Below are 8,685 nucleotides of genomic sequence, written 5' to 3' on the forward strand. Positions count from 1 at the left end.
ATACAGTATGGAAAATTGGCAGCCCTGCTGATAGATTTCATCCCAACACAAAGCATTGTTAGCTTGTCAATTAGGGTGACTAGGCGTCTCGGATTTGTCAAGACAGGCCTGGTTTTGCACCAGCTATCCGGGCAGATTTCTGCAAATTTAGCAGAAGTCCAGGTTTTCACACAGGATCGACTGTAAACAGAGGGAGGCGTGTCTTTTATACGTATTTGAAGGCAGGACGAGTCGGCAGTTCTTATCAGAAAGCAATCTAATTAGTACTAACAGGCTAGGTATACAAACTGCATTTATGTAGTCCTTTTGTGCCACGTTCTAAGTATTGCTAAGTTTACAAGTGATGTCGCCACTGTGAGAAGTTGCCCTGGCATATGATGTCCACTGTTCTAGTGGGCACCTTGCACGAGTCCAATCGACCCTTATTGATGGTGGTTGTAAAATCAACCTTATAGAAAGCTATCCTAGTGGTAGCTGTGGAGAGCAGCCTTCAGGCTAAGACTTAGAGACGAGTTAAGCAAGTTGTTTTACCAATTATAATCTCTTGAATGATCAAATGAAAGCACACCACACAAGGTATATATATCAAATTATATGAATTTAATCTAAACACACCCCTCTGGTGTCTGTTGGACTTGGCCCTTTCTGCAGGGTCATCCCTGAACTTTTTGCCTTCCTCCAAAATTCTCTCTGACCTGTTTTTGTTGGTTTAATGACTCTGGGTGCTTTACCACTGCTGACCAGTGCTAAGGTGCATATGCTCTCCGTACTGTAAATTGCTACATTGATTGGATTCCATGATTGGCTTATTTGGTTTACTGTCAGACCCCAGTAAAGTGCACCAGGAGTGCCAGGGCTTGTAAATGCCAATGCTGCTAGTGGGCTTGCAGCACTGGTTGCGCCACCCACAGAAGCAGCCTTGTAAACTGTGTCCAAGGTCTGCCATTGCAGAGCCTGCGTGCAGTCTGGTACTATCATGCTGGCTGGGCAAGTGCACACCCTTGCCAGTCCCTAAACCTTCCCTTAACTTCACATTAGTCACCCCTATGGTAGGCCCAAGGGCAGGGTGCATTGTAAGCATAAGGTAGGACAAGCCCTGATGTGTGTGGCATGTCCTAATAGTGAATTACAACCATTTTAGTTTTTCACTATTATAAGGCTACCTGTTCTCATAGGCCAGAATGGGCTGCTGGAATTATTACACTCTATAATCCTAACAGACTCAGAGAGCATGGTAGAAAGTCAAGTTTAGTATGCTTGAACTCAGAATAAAAAAATACATCTAGAAAGTCAAGTTTAGTATGCCTGAATTCAGAATAAAAAAATATATCTTTTAGCAAAGTTTATTTTAATGTTCTGTGTTGGCAAATACCACTTTTAGAAAGTTGGTATTTGCTTGCCTAACCATTTCAGCCCGCCTCTGCTCTGATGTGTATCTGCTGTCTGGTTTCTGTGAGTGACAGGCCTGGGGAATTCCAGGAGACAGGCTGGGGCTTCCAGGTGGTGGAAAGAGAGATTACACCAGGATGGGTGGTGGGAGTGCCCCTTGACTCTGAATAGGGCTGTGCTCTGCCACTTCAATGCTGGCTCCCCCTCCTGCGGAGTGTCTGCTTCTGCCCTGCATCCTGAAAGCAGAAGCCTGCATCATGTCAACAAAGTGCTCAGGCACTGGACTGAACAAGGCAAAGGCCCCCTGGCCTGAAAGAACAAAAGAAATGCAGTATAAATATAGGAGCCCTGCTCCTAAGAAATCAGATCTTGCTTGAATCATGAACAGTATTGTGGCCTATTTTTAAACGCTATTGGGTCTTGTGTTAAGCCTCATATAAAGATACCTATTTTTGATACAAAACTAGACTGGTGTCCATTTGTGGTGTGTCATTTAATTACTGTATGTGGTCATAAATGCTGAACCCATAACGCTCTGAGATTAGCCTTGTCTGCTCGCGTCACGCAACCTAGAGGGTGAGCAGGGGTTATTTTAAAGAGTATTTCCCTTGCCCTGACCATTAGAGAGGGTCCCTGCTTGTCACAAGTACTTACCTGTGCCAACCAGAGACCTCCAATTCCAACAGTCTCTTTATAAGGTCAGAGGTAAAAGTACAATACAAGGAACTTAATTAGCATACAATAAGTTGTACAGTATACGTTATACCCTAGGGGCCTCACAAATCATATACTAAAATGGTGGTAAAAGAACCACGTGAGGGATAGAAAGCAGGCCTAGGGCCTGTAGAACCGCTGGGGCTACCAGGAACCACCCAAGTTTAGGATGCAGGCCCATGGGGGACGCGTGCAGTGTCTAAACACAGCCATTGACATTCTATGAAGAACAAACAAGCTACAATTTTAAATATTAAGGACACTTAGAGGTGAACTACGATAAAATCCTTTTAGACTTGGAACCCACGGGAGCACCAGAGTATTCGTGTTACCTCACCCACGGAAGCCGGATGTATAAGTGTCTTTTGGTATCGCGTTTCGTCGTCGATTCCAATGGAGAGCTGCGAAGAAATGCTGCAGGCGACCAGAGGAAAAGTGTCCGGGGGATCCAAGGGTGGATCAAAAATGAGAAGAACCTGAAAGCAGAGGGGACAGAGTCTGGGTCACTAGCCAGTGACCAGGATGGCGATGGGAAGATGCCAGCCGATGTTGGGTGTTTTCAGGTGAAAGAGGTGAAGCTTGACTCTTCAACGATGAAGTCCAGGAGGCGTCGATGACAACCAGGAGCTGGATTCGAGCTGTCCCACAAAGGATCTCGAGTGCTGCAGTGTGTGAATCCGGATTGGAAAAAACAAGACTTAGCAACAGCAATCCAGGCAAGATAACAAGATTGGCTTCGGTTCAGACTAGCAAGGTCCGGGGGAATCCTCCTTTGGAGAGGAGTGAGAGCACGCCTGGAGTAACCAGTAAAGCTTAAGAAATCAAAGATTGTCCTTCCTGGGGGCTCACCAGCCATTGGACTAGGAACAGCGTAGGAACCTCGAACTAAAATGCACAAAGCAGGCCCACGGAACACTCGTGGAGTGTAGGCCTCTGAGCTTCGGTTAAAAAGGTGCTGGGGCAGGGGCTTCAAATACACCAATGCACAACTTTGGGACACCTCGGGAAGTAGGTGCAGTTGCAAAGATGGAGGTTGTCCAGGAGTCCCAGTCCCACGTCTCTTGTGTCAGCTACGGTATCAGCTTTGCTGGGATCTCGGGTCAGCTTCAGAGATGTCTGGAAGTCCGTGTCCTGTGTCGCAGATTCTTCAGGATCCTACGGGAGCCTCGACAATGCAGACAGGCAAAGATGCTGTTGGTGCCTCTTTGGACAGGGTGGTCACTCCATGACCACAAGGGAGATTTCTTCCATCTTCCAGTCGATATGGAATCTCAAAGGTCCAAGATGTATGTATCAGAGTTTCGTCCAGGGTAATCTAAAGTCCTAGGGACTGGGATCCTATTCTTATAGCAAGTTTAGGGGTTGGACTAACTCCAGGATCCCACCTATGGGAGGACTTGGGGTGGGGGTGGTTACACCCCTTTCCCTTTGTCCAGTTTCGCACCAGAACTGGGGCTGAGTGCCCCAGCAACCGGTTTGAACTGGGAAATGAATGGAGCACATTGTGTGCCTCAGGCAGTGTCTGAAAAGCATTCACTGAATGCAACCCACCCTGCCCCAATACACTAAAGCCTGTCTGGGGAGGTGCTGACTCCTCCCTGGACAGGAAACCTATTATCCAGGCCTCCCCTGCCGGAGTTTCATCCAGCAGCAGGAGCGCAGACTCGTGTCTGTGGCAGCAGCATCCATTTTGGGATGCTAGGGCTCTGTTTAACTTTAACCGGGTTTACCAGTATGTACATGTCTACTCCCTCTAGAAGGGTGGAATGCTACCCCCACCACCAGAACTGGCGGGGGTAGTATTCCAAAGTGTTTGACACCCCTTACACGACATGTTTTGATAAAGCCAAGCCAAAGTTAGCATTAACCGCGAGGATTATATTGCACTTAAGAGTATATAGTATGGCTATATCATAGAACAGCTATAAGGAGATGGTGCCGAAAGCTGCAGAGGGGCTCAGCTCATGCTAGGGCACCCTCTCACATAAAACCAAGCAATCTACCTTCAGGATTGTCAAAGCCTGACATAGGAGTGACTTATAGGTTAATAGTCGATGGGCTCTCGAGCAAGAATTGTCAAACCATCTAGTACCCTGTGGCCCTTTTGGCTTTGTGCTAATCCTAAAATCTGCAGCAATCTGGCTACATACACCCTCAAAAGCTTTACGGATCAGTACCTTTGGATTAGAGGCGTTTATACACAAAGCAAGATTCACTTCAGCCTTTGAACACAAATCTGCAAAGAACGTATCGGGGGTTACTTTAGACCATTTAAGCCTCCTCCCCTGGTCACATGTTACCAAACTTCTTGCTTCACATTTACCCCCGCTAACGCCCAGAATGCCAGACCCACCATCCAATACTAAAATAACCGGATTATGATCACTATATGGTGACAACCTGGCATCGTAAGAAACTACTTTATGTAGCCACCTGGAGGACAGAAATATGTAGTCAATAATATTGTCTTTATTTCTGTGTTTAAAAGTGGTCAGTTCTTTTTGACCTTAATTCCTAAATATTCCAACTAAGGATATTACAGTTTTGTAAAGTTTTGTCTCGAGCATTGTGTAGGAAGGTGGATATCTGACTATGTGGTTACCCCAACTTTTTGCCTAGTGTTTAGCTGGTTTTTGCCTTAGTTGGCCTGGGGTCCTGCTATTCAGGGCCCCAGGCTATCTGCTCTCTGTAAAATGGACTCCATGTACTTTAGGTACATACCTGATTGGGTATTCGGTCACCTCTGTGAGCCCCTGTATAGTGTACCATAGGTACCCAGGGCATAGGTGCATCCAAGGCCTACCAGGGGTTGCAGCATGTATTATGCCACCCCTGGCTGGCCCTCCAAACTGACACCACAGGCTGATCACTCAGCTTGGGTAAGGTGGTGTAATCACCCCTTACTTAGATATAGTATATCTATATCTACCTTATATATAGACACATAGTAACCTATACGTCACTCCTATGGCAGGTCTTAACAATCCTAGAGACAGAGTGCTTGGTTTTATGTGAGAGGGTGCCCTAGCATGAGATGAGCCCCTCTGCAGCTTTCGGAACCATGTCCTTATAGCTGTTCTATGATATAGCCATACCATATGCTCTTAAGTGCATTATAATCCTCGCGGTTAATGCTAACTTTGGTTTGGCTTCATCAAAACATGTTTTGTAAGGTGTCAAACACTTTGGAATACTACCCCCCCCCGTCAGTCCTGGCGACGGGGCTAGCATTCCACCTTTCTAGAGGGAGAAGACATGTATGTTACTGCTTTACCCGGTTAAAGTTAAACAGAGCCTCAGCATCACAAAATGGATGCTGCTGCCACATACACGAGTCTGCCCTCCTGCTGCTGGACGAAACTCCAGCAAGGGAGGCCTGGGTAATAGGTTTCCTGTCGAGGGAGGTGCTAGCACCTCCCCAGACAGCCTGTAGTGTATTGGGGCAGGGTGGTTGAATGGAAAGATGCTTTTCCAGACACTGCCTGGGGCACAAAAGGTGCTCCATGCATAGACCGGTTCAAACCAGTTGCTGGGGCACTCCAGCCCCGCTCTGGCGTGAAACTGGACAAAGGGAAAGGGGTGTAACCACCCCCTTCTCATGGTCCACCCATAGGAGGGACCTAGCAGGTAATCCAGCCCCTAAAATCAATATAAAGTTAGGAGCTGTGTCTAGAGACATTAGATTATCCTGGACTGAAACTCTGAAATGAAACTCTTGGACCTTCGACGTTCTACACCGACTAGAAGACTGAAGACATCTCTCTTGTGGTCAAGGAGTGACCACCCTGTGCAAACAGTCACCAGCAGTAACTTGCCGGTTTGATTTGTCGACGCTCCTGCTGGAACCCAAAGACTCAGCAACTCAGGAACTGGACTTCCAGACTTCTCCAACTCAGATCCACAGCAAAGCTGAGACCCATGGTGGACACGAGAGACGTGGGACCGGACACCCTGGACTACCTGCACTTTGCTAACAGTGCAACTACCAAGGCACTCTAGCAGTTGTGCATTGGGGTTTGAGAAGCCCCAGACCTGAGTGCCATCTGCACCAAAGTTCAGCCCTCCACACTCCACGAGTGACGCGTGGGGCCTGCCCTTGCATTCCAGCTCGACGCGTCTTCCCGGTTGCTAGCCTGTTGGCTAGTTAGCCCTCCGAATATTTTCTATTGAATCCACACCATTTTCCTGGTAGATCCAGGCTTGCTCCAGCTTCCCTGCAAAGGAGAATCTCCCCAGACCTTTCTGGTCTGAACTGAAGCCCATCTTCCCTTCCTGCGTGGATTGTGTTTGCCAAGGCTTGTTGGGTCCATTCCGGATACTGACACCGCAATCAACTAGATCCTTTGTGGAACAGCTCGAATACAGCTCCTGGTTTTTGTCGACACCTCCTGGTCCTCATGGCTGTAGAGACAAGCTTCATCCTCTTCACCTGAAACACTCGACATCGCCTGGTTCCTTCCTGGTTCCTCCCTGGTCACTGGCTAGTGACCCAGACTCTGTCCCTTCTGCTTTCAGGTTCTTCACATCCCCGATCCACCCTTGGATCCATCCGGACACTTTTCTCTGGTCGCCTGCAGCACTTCTTTGCACCTCTCCATAGGAAACAGCGACTAAACCCGACACTAAAAGAAACCTATGCACCCGGCTTCCCTGGGTGAGGTAACTCGAGTACTCCGGTGCTCCCATGGGTGTTGACCCGCGAAGTGTCCTCTTTTAAAAGGGTTTTACCGTATTCCATCCGGAAGTGTCCTAATCAACTACTTTGTAACTTTTACATTCCCATTATAACTCTATGGTAACTCGTGACTGTGTTCGCACACTGCACGCGTCTCCCGTTGATCTCCTACTTCCTAACCTTTGGTTCTGTAGTTTAACCCCAGTGATTTCCTAGGCTCTATGCCTATTCACTATTCCTGAAGTGGTCCTTATACCACTTACTTAGTATATGGTTTGTGAGGCCCCTAGGGCAGAATTGTATTTGTGCAACTTAAAGTATGCTTAATGATTAACTTGTGATGTATTTTGATCTCTGACCTCATAAAGAGTTCAGAGGGGTTGTGTTAGAAATAAATACATATATATTTGATATATACCTTGTGTGGTGTCCTTTCATTTGGTATTCTAGGAATTATATATGGTAAAGCAGCTGGCTTCACATGCTCTCTGAAGTTTTAGCCTAAGACTGCTGGTCCATGCTACCACTAGGATATCTTTCTATAAGGTTGACTTTACAACCACCATCAATAAGGGTAGTTTAGACTGGTGCAAGGCGCCCACTAGCATAGTGGACATCATATGCCAGACTAACTTCTCACACATTAGTAATAACAGGGCACTTTGGAGAAGAGGCAACACCATCACCCTCCTTGTCAACCAGTCTATCATTTTCATGCAGTTGTGCTAGGGGTAAAAATCTGTTTGAGAGTGATAAATCCCCCTCACCCAACCGGGGCGGACAGTAGGCCAGATATGAAGGTGCACATACTTCCCTCGTATTGTTCTCTGAGGCTGGCTTAGCGCAGCCTCTGGTAGAGTTACTTATTAATGGCTTGGGACCACTCCACGAATCTGTGCCTCTTACTCCAACTCCATCTCGTATGGACTTTTTGGAGGAGGGTAAAAGAAACGCAAAGGGAGTGCCCTAATGTCGTCCCCAATTACGGGGGAGGAGTTCCAGAACAACCAATCTGCAACATCCTGTGTATCAAAATTGACTATGATACAGTCACCGGATACTTCTTTAGGACCATTTCCAACCCAAGCCACCCTCCTTGCCATTATAATATGTGTCGAAATCCCAGGTCGACCTGAACAGTTTTGATCACACCAATGTTTTGTCTTTCGAATAAGGGCCAACGTGGTTTCACCGTCGGGATCCCTCACAGGAGGAACTCCAACTAAAACCGCGACCAGAGGGGTTGCTTCAGGGGGGAGATGGATTCTATCACCATTATAGTTTGCCTTAGTACTTTGGGGTGCACATTTCTCACTGTCTGTCGCTGCCAGACCAGAGGATAGTAAATTGACAGAGCTATGAATACTTTTGCGAGGGTTTACTGGATTTTGATTACCTCCCGCTTCCCCCTCCAGGTTAGGATTAACCCTACCCCCTGAGGATGGATATAGTTGATTACCCAGGTGTTTCTCTGAAGAATTAATACCCCTCACTAAAGTGGGATTAGACAGCAAACCCTCATTGCGAACAGCTTCCATGGTATATTTTTTATCCATTAAAAAGGAATCAAGCCTCTCACATTTTATCTTCAGATCACCAACACAAGTGTTAAGAGTAAGCATGGGCGTAAAATCCGTTCCGCTCGCGGATTTTGCGGATTTTCGGTAAATTCGCAATCCGCGAAGTCTCGCGAACTTACCGAAAATCCGTAAATCCGTGCTAAGCGGATTTTTTTGCTTGGTCGCACTTGCCAACTAGAATACTATACAATTTCGCGGGAGTAAACACTCGCGAAAACGTAGATGCGGCGGGCAGCGACAATCTCGCAATTGCGAGATTGCAAAATTTGCAATTTCGCACAAGAAATCCACCAGCAGGCAGCATAAACCTTGAAAATTATGATTTTT

This window comes from Lissotriton helveticus, chromosome 4_1 (genome assembly GCF_964261635.1).
Source record: "Lissotriton helveticus chromosome 4_1, aLisHel1.1, whole genome shotgun sequence".
Taxonomy (NCBI): domain Eukaryota; kingdom Metazoa; phylum Chordata; class Amphibia; order Caudata; family Salamandridae; genus Lissotriton; species Lissotriton helveticus.